The sequence below is a fragment of the Hyaena hyaena genome, unplaced genomic scaffold (assembly GCF_003009895.1).
Source record: "Hyaena hyaena isolate Hyena2069 unplaced genomic scaffold, ASM300989v1 scaffold_337, whole genome shotgun sequence".
Lineage (NCBI taxonomy): Eukaryota > Metazoa > Chordata > Mammalia > Carnivora > Hyaenidae > Hyaena > Hyaena hyaena.
Window position 1 is genome coordinate 154541 of NW_024080966.1, and position 16328 is coordinate 170868.

General features: G+C 35.3%; 1 protein-coding gene across 1 annotated transcript in view; it reads right to left on the reverse strand.

The window, feature by feature from the left end:
- ACBD6 (acyl-CoA binding domain containing 6) overlaps positions 1 to 16328 on the reverse strand; it is a 191112-nt gene that overhangs the window by 144587 nt on the left and 30197 nt on the right. The window lies entirely within an intron of this gene.

Genomic DNA, 16328 nt, shown 5'->3' on the forward strand with positions numbered 1-16328 from the left:
TAATTCAACTTACAGTTACTTCTGAGTGGTAGTACAAGGGTGACCTAAACAGATAAATGTTTTCGTTACCTCTTGGAGCTTAAATTTTAGAGAATGGAAGAGACCAGCATTAATAGTCAAGTATAATGTAAGTAGATAAATGCTATGTAAAGGAAAAGTATTATCTACACAGATTTTAAAATAATATTTCATTCTTTTTCCTCCAAATCCTATGGAATAACATCTCATATATTGCTTCCATCCTTTATTCTGAAACAACTCTGACTCATGGTTTGTAGCCACAAATTTCCCCAGAGGAAAATTCTGAAAATAACACATAGTAATGTGGTGCTATGTTCACAGTGGCTACTCAATATGCACTTTGAGTACTCAATAATTATTAACCACTAATGAAAATTCACAAGTGACTAAAACACGAGACTGTATTTCTTCCTAGACAAATAATGCATTGCTCAATGAATCTAAGACATTAATCAAGACCTGAAACTATAAAACTTGGCTACTGACTTCTAGGAATTCATTCTAAAGAAATAATTAGATAACTGTATAAAAATATAAGTAGGAAAACATTTAATGCAGCATTACCTGCAAAAGAAAGGAAGGAAGGAAAGAAAGAAGGAAAAAAAAACAACCCAGCTACACAGCCAAGTATAGAATATTGGCTAAATTAATTGGGATTTATCCATATAACAGAATACTAGGCAGTCATTAGAAATTTATACACACATGCACAGAAAAGGAAAGATAACTATGATAACTGGCAAGTAAACTAGATTTTTAACAATTATCTGAGTAGGGTTGACTGGGTGGCTCAGTTGGTTGGGCGTCAGACTCCTGATTTCTGCTCTCAAGCCCCTAGTCAGGTTCTGAGCTGACAGCATGGATCCTGCTTGACATTCTCTCTCCCCCTCGCTTTCTGCCCCTCTTTTACTGGCGCTTGCTCGTGCCTGCACATGCTCTCTCTCAAAACAAATAAACACTTAAAAAAAATCATCTGAGTAGTATGATCTATTTGGGAAAAAATTAAATTTTTAAAATTCTAACTGTATATGCATGCAAATGTTCATATAAAACTTTCAAAAAACAAACACCAGAACATTAACAATGGTCATCTTTAAAACAATTCTTATTTTCATCGAAAAACTTCTGTGTTGTCTCCCAGTTTCTATAACATTTTTTTAAAGTAATTAATGTTTATTTATATCAAATAGTACATGCCACATTGGTGCTTTGCAAAGGGCCAAGGAGTTTTCAAATCTTACAAAATAGTTTTCTCTCTTCAGTTCTAAAATTATTTTTTAAAATATTCTGTATACACACCAACCACCCTTTTGCACCCACACATGTTCTAATTATTTCATCCATTTCGAATACCTTACAGATACAAGCTTCACTCACTGATTCTTTACCTAGTCTCTTGGGACCTAAGAGGTATAAACTAATATGCAAATACCAATTAGCTCAAATGGTTACATCATGATATAGTTTTCTGTAGCAGGAAAATGTCAAACACAGCTTATGTAAAAATGATAGAGATGACAGATGCTACAGAAAGTGGAAGACAATTTTGAACAAATAAAAGTAAAGATACATATGAATTTCACAAACATGTCTTATTTACATGCCCTCTAAAATAGCATATGCTTCTTCAAGTTCACACATATATCCCAAACATAACAAATCAAAAACAAAATGCTTTTCTCTCCATTCCTCAAACTTTTTTCTTCCTTAAGAAGAAAACCAGCACTGACATCTAACCAGTTATTCCCTCACCTTCATACCTGTTTAATACCAACTTCTATCAATTCTACTCCATAAATGTCTCTCAAAACCACACCCTTCTCTTTGTAGTTATTATATGCTTCTGTTATCACACTTGACCACCATTTCTTGCCTGGACTACAGGGACACACTCCTAACTGGATATCCAACCCAGGTCTTGCCGTTCTCAAGTTCATCTTCCACAAAGCATATCTGATCTTGCCATTTTATTGCTGAAAAACCCTTCAATGATTTTTCTTTGCTTTTAAATCAACTTTGGGTTTTTTTTAAGTCCTAAAGATGGCATTTTCTACAATAAGGAAAAAACAAAAAGCTATTTCCACTTAGATTAAAAAAAAAAAATCTGAAGGTGCCTGGGTGGCTCAGTCAGTTAAGCATCCAACTCTTGATTGTGGTTCAGGTCATGATCTCATGGTTTATCAATTCGATCCCCTTGTCAGGCTCTGAGTTGATAGGGTGGGGCCTGCTTGGGATTCTCTCTCTCTCTCTCTCTCTCTCTCTCTCTCTCTGTCTCAAAAAATAAACATTAAAAAAAATCTGGCTATCTATGTCAAGTATTTTGTAAGCAACCTTATAATCAGATCATATATAGGTTGTAATAACTAGGTGCTATCAGACTGAATTAGAATAGAAGCAATATAGGTAAAACATCAGACTCTGGAGTCAGGCAAAACTGCATTCATTTCCTAACCAAGTACAGTTAAATCTATACAATGTCACATAAGGTTTTGTTTTTGTGGGTTTTTTTTTTAAGTTTTCTACAACTTGGATTCCTCATCTGTAAAACAGTAGTTTTAGCACCTATCTCACAGAGCTGTGGTGACCAGTAAGATATAATATCTACAAAGCATTTAGAATAATGCCCCAGTTTATATTAAGCACGTGCATGCACGCGCGCACACACACCTACCTAATAAAGTTTAAAAGTCAGTTTCTACATGATCCCCTAACATTAATATTGGATTAACTAAGCACTCTGATATGTTTTCTAACTTCTAAACATATCTGTTCTCCATTTTAATAATTTTCCCAGTGTCTAAATGATTTAAGTAGCAAATACTTCTTCCAATGTCTCAGTACATGATCCATGTGGGGGAAAAATCAGTTTTACATACGTATGTAAAGGGAAAAGCAAAAACCCTCTCCTTACTTTCTTTCCCAGTCTTTCTTTCAATATTATGTCTGTGCCTGATTCATTAGGTGATTTAATTTTCCCAGATGTGATCAAACTGAACATACTGACCTGCATGTTATCTCATAGAATGTATCATAGACAACTTTCCACATCATTCGTTTTATTGCTGGATAGTATTCCATTGTATATCATTATTTAACCATTTCCCTATTGAAGACCATTTATATTGTTTTCCACTTTCCAATAAGGCAAACAATGCCACAATGTACATCCACAAACATGTATCTTCTAGAAACTGCAAATAACTTTTTGAGTTTATTTATTTATTTTGAGAGGGAGCAGGAGCAAGGAAGGGGCAGAGGGGGAGGGAAGCAGACTCCACACTGTCAGTGCAGAGCCCGATGCAGGGCTTGAACTTACGAACCTTAAGATCTTGACCCGAGCTGAAGTCAGATGCTTAACCAACTGAGCCACCCAAGTGTCCTGAAACTGCAAATATTTTTAGGAAATTGAGTCTCAAAAGTGGATTGTTAGCTTCTTGACCTATATTCCCTAAAGAACAGAACCTGGGGCAAAGCTTCCAAACTAAGGAATTCTTAGGAGGTGAAATCCTAGGATATGAAGAATGAGAAGAAAAAGGAAGTGACACAGGTAAGGAAGAAAAGCAAATAAAAGATGATACTGTTATTAAACTGGATTCGCTGACCCAGATAACAGAGGGTCTCTTCTTGTCAGGCTAAAAGGACATCCTGTCTCAGAACAGGCAAAAAAGAAAGGAAGAAAGGAAAAGCTATTAAACTATCAGTTCCTTCCCATTTCCTGTCTCTACTTGATCAAACTTTGCCCCCCGAACTTCTTGGCTTGCTACATAACCTCTCCAAATAGCTTCTGGGGAATAGCTTCTGCCACACCCAGCCCACCTGATCACCTGAACCTGGAAGAAGCAGAAGGAATCAAAGCCTCTTTGAGACTGGTCAGGTAGGAGGTCATACTGAAGGTGGTCCTCATACCAAAAGAAGCTAAGTGGGCGGGCAGGTGGTTTTAGGAGGCAAAGAAGTCATCTCCTAGAAGACTGCTGCCAATTTACACTCCACTAAAAGCAGATGCCTGTGCTGCCTCATGCCCAGCCAAAGGGGCTTCTAATTCAATCTATCAGAAGAAAAGTAGCACACACTGTTTTATCTTCCATTTCTTGATTAATGAGATCAAGCAGCTTTCACTATTTCTTCTGGGGATGGCTTATTCCTTTAAATTCCAGGTGCCATTTCTCACCATTCTATTACAAGACTATAATTAAACTACAGGATTCTGTTACTCTCAGTGATGCCCTATTCCCTAAAACTACTTTGGTTACTATAAATCAGATAGCTAAGACTACCAGCTAGCTTAAATATGGTACCATAAAATATCTTCACTGGTTATTCTGTCCATAGCTATAACAGAAGAGGACAAGGCAAAAACACAAAACTTCCTTAACCCCAGTTTCCATAATTACATTTTGCATCATTTAAGGAAACTTGGACATATAAGAAAAGTTTGCATTTCCATACAGTTTCTGTATGTCCTTGAGTTTTGGCCTGAATGCTTAAGTTATTAGTCAGGACAATGACTCCAGCTAGCCATCATCTTGTTTCTAAACCAATCAAACTTCACTGCCAGTGTCCAGTTCAAATTTCCTTTTATCACTGTAGCGTTCTGACCATAAGATAACCATCTGCAATACAGAAGCTTTTTCCATACAAGCACAGGTACGAAGAAATTCAGACCCCAATTTGTGATAACATCTCTTTTTCCTTTCATCATCATTTTCCCTTTCAAGAATTATCCTGACACTGTGTTGTTTCTTTTTTTTTTTAATTTCTGCATTGTACCCAAGGGTCAATCCATTACCCCACTCTCTTCCTTTTCATTTCTGCCACACTCTAAAAATTGAAAGACTAATAAACATAGAAGCTTTGACTATAAAGCTGAAAGTTTGTAATCTTTTTGCTCTCAAGTTAGGAACTGTATCAAATACCTAGAAGTCTTACTTCTCATGTACTGTGGTGTGAATAAACAGCACTGCCTCTAGAAGACGGGTCTCTATAATGACAATGAAAACAATGTTGTTTTCAGACAGTGTTTCAAATCCAAGCCTTTGTAATAATTTCTTTTTTTTTTTTTAATTAAAGTATAGCTGACATATAATACATTAGTTTCAGGTATACAACATAGTTTTGATAAGCCTATATATTTCCCAATGCTCACCATAAGTATAGTCCCCATCTGTCACTATACATCATTAGGATATTACTGACTATATTTCCTATGCTGTACTTTACAATCCTAAGACTTATTTATTGTATAACTGGAAATTCATACCACTTAATCCCCTTTACCTATTTCAGCCATCTCCCATCCTCCCTCTGGCAACCACCAATTTGTTCTTTGTATGAGTTTGTTTCTGTTTTGTTTGTTCATTTTGTTTTTTAGATTCCACATATAAGTAAAATCATATGGTACTTGTCTTTCTGTAACGCATTTCACGTAATATCATACCCTCTAGATCCATCCATGTTGTCACAAATGGGAAGATCTCATTCTTTTTCATATCTGAGTATTTTATCGTACATGTATGTATACACACACACACACACACACACACACACACACACACACACCCTCCTTATCCATCAATCTATTGTTTCTCTTCAGATCACAAACATCTTCTGTCTTTGTAACATTTTCTTTGAAATGAAGATATTTATTTTCAACTTGGTTAATAAAATCTTATTCACACAGCTGACAGATTGGATTACATATGGAGAGAAAAACTGTATTTTCCCACTCTGTATAAAAGGAATAGGCTTAGACTTAACTAAATCAGTCCTATAGGATTGAAGGTTTGCAGCCACAAAAAGGAAATAAATTAATTAATTTTCCCTCTGAATAATTCCTCTATAATTTCAACCTAGTCATTTATTCAACATAGCCCACCATGTGCTACATTTTCACTCACAAACCTCAGCAACACTAATACCCATTTATTTTTAGTAGCATATTAATATAATTTTTGCCTGTTAAAACTACAGTTGGTATAAAATAATTTATATTTGCATTACACTCTAGAGTTTACAAACACATACACATATATAATCTCAATGAATTACAATCTTCCTTCACAACTTTAAAATATATTATACTACAGAGCTCCAAAAGTAAATCATATCAAATATTATAAATAAAATTTTAACGATAAAAGACCAATACAAGTACAAAGAAATTAACCTGCCATTCCCTTCTTACGTGCTCCAAGACAATTCCACATTAGGACGGTTGGTTCATTTTCCCAATTTAAGCTTTTAAAAAATACATACTAAATTTCCCTATATTGCATTTCAATCAATTGCCTAAGCTGAGGCTACAATGTCATAAATAAAGTACCTGATCATAAATTTCTCAAAAGACATAAAATCAAAGACACCGAACACCTACAAATTAAATGCAAAAACACAATGAAAGAGTTATGTAAAATTCAAGTTGATCAGTTAGTTAGCCAGTCTATTCTGAACCGACTTAGTCTTCTCTGTACTGATATTAAGATGATAACCATGCGCCAAAATCATCTTGGTCTAGTCCTTTCATTTTATGTTTTCTTATAAATTATGGAGCTATGGGAAAAAAGTCAATCACCTTTCAGACTGCAAAAGCACTTCTTAGAATAGCAATGATATGAATTATTTAAACGCAGGACTCATGCAATGAGGGCTATCTGTAAAACAGCAGACACTTAAACTAGGGAAGACATTACAACATTCCAAATACCTAGAAGATCTCAAGCCTCCTATGATTCTATATTTACACAGCTGACAAAGAACTCCAATATACAGAAATTAAAAAACCAAAAATAAAAGGCCTCGAAAAGGCAGGAACACAGCTTTTACTATTTTCATACAAACAAATACTTCATCTATAACATCTTACCATATCCATGCACGAAGAGGCCATTTTACTTGTGTTCACTATGAAATATATTTATAAGAACATATAAAGTTAAGTTGAACTGATTTTTTAAAATGTTATTTTGAGAGAGGGAAAGTGCATGTGCACATGTGCATAAGCGGGGGAGGGGCAGGGAGAGGGAGAGAGAGAATCCTAAGCAGGCTCTGCACTGTCAGTGCAGAGTCCGATGGTAGAAGGCTCGATCTCTCGAACTGGAAGCTGAAATCAAGTCGGATGCTCCACTGAATTGGTTTTTAAGTACATGATTGAAGCAGCATTTAAAGCCAAATGCCACTGCATGGAGATGGATAAAAATACTTTTCAATTTTTTATTCAACCATTTCTTAAAAGTGTTATCTAAATAGAAGTACATTCTGTTTTCCCATATTTCAGAGCTTTTTGCATTAACTTATGAAAATAAACAGAAATTTACAATTTAAGAATTATTTTCCTGTTCATTTTGCAACTGATATTTTCTTATTCAAACACGATACAAGTAATTAAAAGTTACTCTGTCATCTTGTAAGGAAGGAGATAATTGACACTTCATTCTTTTCCAACAAGCATAAGGTAATAAGTCTGCAGATTTCATCTAATCATAAAAATGATCAAAGACAAAATAAGTGTAGTTGGTATAGTAAGTTATTCAATATACATGGTTTCCAGCCTCAGCAGAGGTTCACATCAATGTGTTTCCTCAAAAACCTCTTTCACACATGCATTCATACACACACAGGCACACATATCTGTAAACACAGAAAAATGTTTATATCTCTAAGTACTAAAGCTGGGCACTTAATTATATCTGATGTGCTGAAATTTTAGGAATTTATATAAAAATAGGACAAGGCCTGATCTGAGGGGTTCCAACTAATGTCAAACCCTTCCTTTAAGATAACATAGCCTCTGCTGAGGTTTTCTGGGTACAAAATGCGTTAACTCTCATTACTTCATTACTCAGGCAGGATTGGTACATCTGGCTAGGTGACACCTAGAAAAAGCAAGACTAGGAAAGAATGCTCACACGTTACTGACAGACCAGACTCAGTATCAGAAGGTGATAGTATCATGACTTAGTACAGACTCAGCTGAAGCACCTCATCAGGAACCCCTGGAAACTGTGGATAAAGCCAAGAGAGGTTACTTGTTAGACTAATGGGAAACACTCCCATTTAAATTTCCCTGGGAGATACTACAAACACAAAGTGTGTGTGTGTGTGTGTGTGTGTGTGTGTGTGTGAAACCAATAATTGTAAAAATCCTAAAAATCTTCTAATTCAGTTTTTTTTAAGTCATACCCAATGACACAGTTACTGAACTGGATGATTTCATGATTTTACATTGATCAGCAGAAATGCTAGAGGAAGGAGATAAAAACTAAGTAATCCTGAGTTTACTGAGAAAAATCACATTCCAAAGTTGGTCATTTCTTTTAAAATTTCAGAAGATGACAAATAATTAATCATTATTATTATAAGGTTTCAGCAGGATTATAGCATTAGTTTTCACTAAGTAATACAGCCTGAAATGGCTCAATAAATCTTAGCTAAACTGAATCTCAAAGGACAAATTAACAGTCACCCCTAGTTTTACAACACAAATAGATCTGAAAAGAAAACAAAAGCTACAGCACTTAGAAGTACAGAAATCTAGTACAGTACTAGAATAATTGTTCCAGAATAATAATTCTACAGAATAAAACATATATAAGAGAGATGCTCTGTGGACTAGAAAAATTAATTCATAGAAAGGACACAAAGATTAAAATAGTGATAAAAAGGATTTAGCCAGCTACTTTTAAACATTCAATCTCTCAACATGTAAAGTTTCTGCACATGATCCAAATTTGGGGGGATGGGAAGGGAAATCAACCTTAAAATCTATCCATCTAGGTTAAAAGAGGGGATGTATAGCGTAGGTGAAGGGAATTGAGAGTACACATATCTTGATCAGTACAGAACGATATACGGAAGTGCTGAATCACTACACTGTACACCCAAAATAAAACACTGTATGTTAAGTGCACTGTAATTAAAATTAAATTCAAAGAAATTATCCATCTAGGTTTATAAAATTTTAATATCCAAAACAATGTTCAGAATTTTAAAAACTTTAAATAGGGGGTAATTATAAGCCTTTTTGTTAAGTAAGCAATACAAATAGGATTATTTGGGATGCAATATTAACACCATATGTAAACACAACTTTGCTATTCTTTGGGTTTTAATATATCTCGTTTCTTAGTAATACCATCAAATTGTTCTGCTGTAATTACTGTTATTGAATGCAAAATGACAGCAGGTAATATGAAGGAAATTTAAACAAACACACAACACTAGACACATATACATACACACAAGAAATTAACAAACCATCACCACCAAAACAGAAGTTCTAGATTCACTTGATCAAAATATTTCTCATAATCTTATACCTGTATTAAGAGATTAATTAATGTCTACATTGATATCAGTTTATACGTACATATACAGTTGTTCTTACATATAAGGTGAAAACCGTGAAATTATAATATTCAGTCCCTATTAAGATTTCTCCTCAGGGTGCTTGGGTGGCTAAGTTGGTAAAGCTTCCAACGTTAGCTCAGGTCATGATCTCCTAGTTGGTGAAATCAAGCCCTGCACTGGGCTCTGTGCTGACAGCTGGAAGCCTGGAGCTTGCTTCAGATTCTGGGTCTCCCTCTCTCTCTGCTCCTCCCCCACTTGCACTCTGTCTCTCTCTCAAAAATAAACAAACATTAAAAAATTAAGAAAAGAGATTTCTCGTCACGGCAAATCTACTTTTTTTTTTTAGTGTTTGTTTTTGAGAGAGACAGAGCATGGACAGGCGACGGGCAGAGAGAGGGAGATACAGAATCCTAAGCAGGCTCCAGGCTCCAAGCTGTCAGCACAGAGCCCAACTTGGGGCTCGAACTCACGAATGGGAAAATCATGGACGCTTAACTAAGCCACCCAAGCACCACTCTCCTCACTGTAAATCTAACATTAAATATTTCTAAATGTTTTCAAACATTGTAAATTCTTACCCAAAACATTATAAAGACTTCAATTTCAGAACAAAGAGAAAGACTAATTTTCAATTATTTTACAATTTCCAATTTATTAATGATTCTGTCAATATCCACTCATATGCAGTGTTAAATACAAGGAGTAACACTATGTTGTCAAGAAAGAATACAAAACTATAAAACCATCTTGAAACAAATCTGGTGTATATTTCTCTTTTAAAAGTTATAAATTAGGAAGTTATTAGACTGGCTTAAGATACATCTGAAATCTAAACTCATTTTTAAAAGGGTAGACAATCCTAGAAAAGAGTATAAGGCCCCAATATGACAGGGTCAAATATTTGATGAATATTTAAGGAAAAGACAGAACATAAAATAAAACATATCCATGAAAAGCTAAAATCTTCTAAAAAGAGCAGTGTGATGTGTAGGGAAAATGATGCATTTATCTGAGTCAGGCAAGACTAGGACTGAAACTCTTGCTTTTGTACTTTCAAGCTATGAGCTGATTGAGTACCTGATCTCTTGGTTACATTACTTAACCTTCATAAGCCTTAGTTTCCTCATCTGTGAGAGAATAATAATAATACCCACCCTATAGGACTAATCAAGACTACTAAGAACCTTTACTCCTAATCTTATATATATGTATACATAAATAAACTCATGAAAGATATATACTGTTTTGGCATAGAATATATTAGAACACTAATAATACATCCATTAAGTTTGCAATACACAATTTTGTTGACTTTTGTATCATTATGTTTTTAAAATAAATGGGGGAACAAAAAATTATCTTCACTGGGTTTCAAATCCAAATTAACAGTTTTTCAAGCCCTAAATTTAAAACAGCCCAGTGTCAAAACTACTATATGATGGGAAAATGCTACAGTAAAACCTAATTATGTTAAAAAGAGTAGGTAGGACACATCTCATTAAGAAAAACAAAAACACAACAACAAAATATACTTCTCTGAAGATGTTTCCCTTTTACTTAATTTAAAATTATAGATTACTAAGAATTCCACTAAAGTTTTTCAAATATATGAAATATTCAACCTAATGAGAAAATGAAAAACAGGAAGATAACACTTATGTATTATGTCCAGGTACTGCAAGAAGAAATATCAAAACCAACACCCATTATATAACAGAATCTGGTTCCAGTGCAATCTTATCCCACTAATATCAATGAAAACATTGCAAGTTTATCCCAAGGTAATTTTACATGAGATTTATGATGAAAAACTACAGTGCTATTTAAAAACAGAATGTTAAACGTGGAGCCTAAAACCATTCACATATTTTGTTTAAGTTATATCACTAAATTATTTTTTTAATGAAGAACCAACGTGTCGCTCAATTTCTGCATACAAACACATATAGGCATATACACATCACTGCATCTTCAATTGACAAATATAGTGAGAGGACAAGTAAATGCAAGAAGGAATGTGAAAATACTCAATGAATATATCAGATGATTACCCTATTTGTTACTTCTTTTCTGAAACTAACCAAAACATTATACATTTTCTGACCACAAACAGGGACCACTAGATTAAAACAGCAAATGCAAATACACACATACACGCATGCACACAAGCATTACAAATTATATAGCTCTACATTGTACAACCCTTTATAAAATCAGTAGGGTAGACCATTTTATGTTTTTACTAAAACACCACGTTTTTCTGTACCACAAATTACCTGTATATGGAAGCTAATAAATTTGACCCAAAGTATTTTCAATATTTGTTTCTAGTAACAAAACATTATAATATAGCTCTGCACTTAGAACAAACGGTTTTTCAGTAGAAAAAATAATCTATAATCTGGAAACTAGATAAAATGCCTTTCAATTACTAATTTCTAATTAATACACTTAAGTTGTTTTTTAATTAAAATACATCTGAAGGGTGCCTGGGTGGCTCAGTCAGTTGAGCATCCAACTCTTGATTTCGCCTCAGGTCATAGTCTAATAAACGTGAGGCGGAGCCCCGCACTGGGCTTCACACTGCACATGGAATATGCTTGAGATTCTCTCTTTTTTCTCTCTCTCCCTCTGCCCTTCTCCGCTTGCACTCTCTCTCTAAAATAAAAAAATAAAATAAATCTGAAATAATAACCCACTCTAAAAGGAACTATTTCTAGACTATTTCCTCTGCCTAAGTCTTTAATATCATAATTGAAATAGTCTACTCAAATGTATAATTACTTTACTCACAAATAAATATATCCTATTCTACTGCACAAAGAAGTCATAAAAATTCTTCTGTAAAAGAAAATTTTAGTTACACAAGATACTAATCTTCTAATAAATTTAGATTACCAAATGAAATTTACATTGCTTATTTTTCTTACATAAATTAAACAGGACAATAAAATCCTTTCTCATTTTTAGTTCTCATCGATTATTTCAAGGTTACACTTTTGGATGTAAAGATAAAAGATGTTCTCTACAGAAACTATATCTATACAAAAGATTACATTTTGGTATATTAAATAGAGCTAAACTTTATTTTTAATTTCTAACTCTCCAGTTACTATCTATAAGGGAAACAAAAACACAAAATACGCACAAAGTAAGTGTATTAACCTTCACAGGAAATCACAGTAACTTTAAACTGTGAAACACTGCCCTCTACAGTCTACTGACTTAAAAGACAATTCAATTTATCTAAATCAGAATATAATCCAGACAAGGAATTTTGGATGTTGCTGCCTTGTTTTTGTAGCAAAATTCTTCTGCACTATATAAGGCTCTTTTTAAAAATAGGTTTATCCTAGATAAATGCCTATTTGAAATATTCATCAACTTCAAAGTTTCTCCTCTCTGGCTCACCCAAAACTACATGTGTAGTTAAACAGCCATTCACTGTCATGTTCCTGCATAATACACTACTTAACCCAACTAAAATCTAACACAATTAATCCATACACAACATATCTGAGAAAACATGGACACAAGCCTTATAAAAGAGGAATAAAGACACTGCATTCAGAATTCAACATATACAACGTCTTAACTCGATTTCCTACTACCTTGGCACTACCGTAACTAGGAAAGCAATATAAAGCAAAAACAACCCTTTCCCCAGCACAACACATGACACAACTGCCCGATCATTTCAATTTAACATTTGCTGATACTCTTCTGTTTAAGTTACTGTCCGGGTACAGGGAATATAAGTAAAATACAGTCTTAATTTTGGGTAAATTTATAATATTAGGAGAAAGAAAAATTAAATTCAAAGTGCTAAGTACAAGGGCACCTGGGTGGCTCAGTCAGTTAAGTGTCTGACTCTTGATTTCAGCTCAGATCATGCTCTCAGGTTTCCTGAGTCTGAGCCCTGCTGTGCTGATGGTGTAAAACCTACTTGAGATTCTCTCTCTCCTCTCTCTGCTCCCTCCCCTGCTCATTCTCTCTCTCTCTCTCTCAAAAAAAGAAAAAAATGCTAAGTACAATTAAAGTATGGAGCACAGAGAACAGGCACTTTGCCTATCTCAGTATGGTTCAAGGAGTGAGGAAAAGATTCCTAGAGGTGAAAATACACTGAACTTAGTCTTAAAGGTGAGCATAAACTAGTCTAGTGAAGACAGAAGGCTTTCTAGACAGAAAACAACAAGAACTAAGATCAGAAGGTGTCAAACAGCAAGAGGTAGGACAGTAGATATTGACAACCCCAGGCTACGCTTTAAAATAATTGGTGGGCCAGGGCGCCTGGGTGGCTCAGTTGGTTAAGTGTCTGACTTTGGTTCAGGTCATGATTTCATGATCTGTGAATTCAAGCCCTGCGTCAGGCTCTGTGCTGATGACTCAGAACCTGGAGCCTGCTTCAGATTCTGTGTCTCTATCCCTCCCCCATTCTCTCTCTCTCAAAAATAAACATTAAAAAAAAATTTTAATAAAAAAACCCTGCTGGGCCAAGAAACCAAAACAATGGATGTCAGGACCCTGGCCCAGTAAATATGGGATGAAACTTATTCATCTCTATTTCTAAAGCTCCTTACAAGGAATTCTGATGCAGAGTCAGGATGAGGAACAATACCGTAAGGAAATACGATAGTACTAGAGCTTAATATAAAAGGAGGAGGGGGCCTGGCTGGCTCAGTTGGTTAAGCGTCCTACTTTGGCTCAGGTCATGATCTCGCGGTTCGTGGGTTTGAGCCCTGCGTCGGGCTCTGTGCTGACAACCAGCTCAGAGCCTGGAGCCTGCTTCAGATTCTGTGTCTCCCTCTCTCTCTGACCCTCCCCTGCTCACACTGTCACTGTCTCTCTCTCTCAGAAATAAATTAAAAAAAGAAAAAAAAAAAAAAAAAGGAGGAGTAGGTAGGACTGAAATGTAGTAGGAGCCAGATATGGCAGAATTTTAAGCCATACTAATCTACTCTGCAGGTAAAAGAGAATCACTTTTAACCTGGGAAAACATAGTCAGATATGTATTTCGGATAAGCCATTTCAGAAGTTATATGGAGGAAAAAACTGAATGGGACTTGACTCAAAATAAAGAGAACATGTAGGAGGTATCACAACAGCTTAGTCAAGAGATGATGATGTACTAAGACAATAGTAGTACAGGGGGAAAGAGAATCAATGTGAAATATTCAGAAGGTAAAATTAGTGAGACTTGATAACTAACTAAAAGGGCCACTTAAGAAGTAGTAAGGAAAGATTCAGGGTTACTCCTAGGTTTCTCACTTGAGTTAACTAGGTATTTGGCAATACCATTAAGCAGGATAGGGAATAAAAGAGAAGAAAACAGTTAAAGGCAGGTAAGGGGGATAAAGAGTTCATGAGCCCTACCTGGGACTTGGTGAGTTTGAAACAGCGCTGTAACACTGAGGTAGAAATGCTCAGCAAGTATTTCAGCATGTGACACTAAAATAAAGTAGCAGAGGTAGAGCCCCTCAAGTTGAATGTGGCCTGTAGATAGATGTGTTTTATCTGGCTCACACTGTGCTTAGTTTTTTTAAGCTAAACTTAACAATCAAGAGGTGTCACATAAAAATCCCATCTGGCACTCACAGCAATAACCAGATGGAGCTAAGGTCAATTCCCCTTGTAAATAGGGCCTATACACCTCTGTAAACCACAATGCCCACAACTAGGTATAAATTCCAACCCACTTCATTCTTTCATGTTAATGGCCTTGTCTCTGCAGGCGTTTTTCTTCCTTTTTTTTTTTTTTCTTTTTTGTAGCCTTGTTCTAAAAAGCTGTAATCAGGACCACAAAAAAAGTCAGAGCTAAAAATTAATTAATAATCAACGTAAGTTGGCAGTTAAAACTGCAAGAATGGTAGGGAGAAACATCAACATAAGCTGAATCTTTGGGCAAAACAGTATTTAATCATGCAGACTTCATGCTTTCTGATATTCCTATCAAGTCAAAAGCGGCCTTTACCACATTCACAACTTCAATCAAAATTCACTTTCCCTGTGTGGTCCCTTCAGCAACACTGTTAGTCCTTATCCATAAATGATGAGTTTTCTATTTATTTCAAGGTACTTTTCTCAGGAGTTAAAGTAACACCATGTATATCTCATGCTCTATAAATGCTGCTGAATTAAAGTAGTCCTCTTAATACTGAGTACAAGTTATGCCCTGGAACTTGAAGAAACATGAGAGGAGCCAGAAGAGGGTTAGAAATACCTCCTATGAGACAAATGTAAAGTTATTTGAGAAAGAAGTTAGAATAATCTAAAAACTACTTACTAGGTTCCTTCTATGGCATCGCTCAGTGGACAGCATGGCCAGGACACAAAGATGAACCCAGCATAGTCCTAGGCTTTTAGGAGCCTGTAGGCTAGATGTTGTATTATCAAGAAAGGTCAGATACAGCGCTTTCTTTCTTTCTTTTTTAATGTTTATTTATTTATTTATTTCTGAGAGAGAGAGAGAGAGAGAGACAGCGTGAGCAGGGGAGGGTCAGAGAGAGAGGGAGACACAGAATCAGAAGACAGGCTCCAGGCTCTGAGTTAGCTGTCAGCACAGAGCCCGACACGGGGCTCAAACCCACGAACCGTGAGATCATGACCTGAGCCGAAGTTGGACGCTTAACTGACTGAGCCACCCAGGAGCCCCTGGATGCGGCTCTTTCTAATGTGAGTTTTAACATATGAGACACTGTAGCTTTAAGAATGATTCTCCAGCATAAGGCAGCTAAGGTGCTTTTCATTAAGCTCATTAAATTGAATTGGCAAATGATAGTAAAAAAAATTAAATCTGAATGAGAAAAAGATCAAAGAAGATAAATTTTTGGTACAAGTAAACATATCTTCCCAGTATTTTTAAAATATAAACTTTAAAAGTTATGACTACATTTATAGGTAAGTATAGTTATTTTTCTAGATTTATTTATTTTTGAGAGACAGAGAGTGAGTGCAAACAGAAGAGG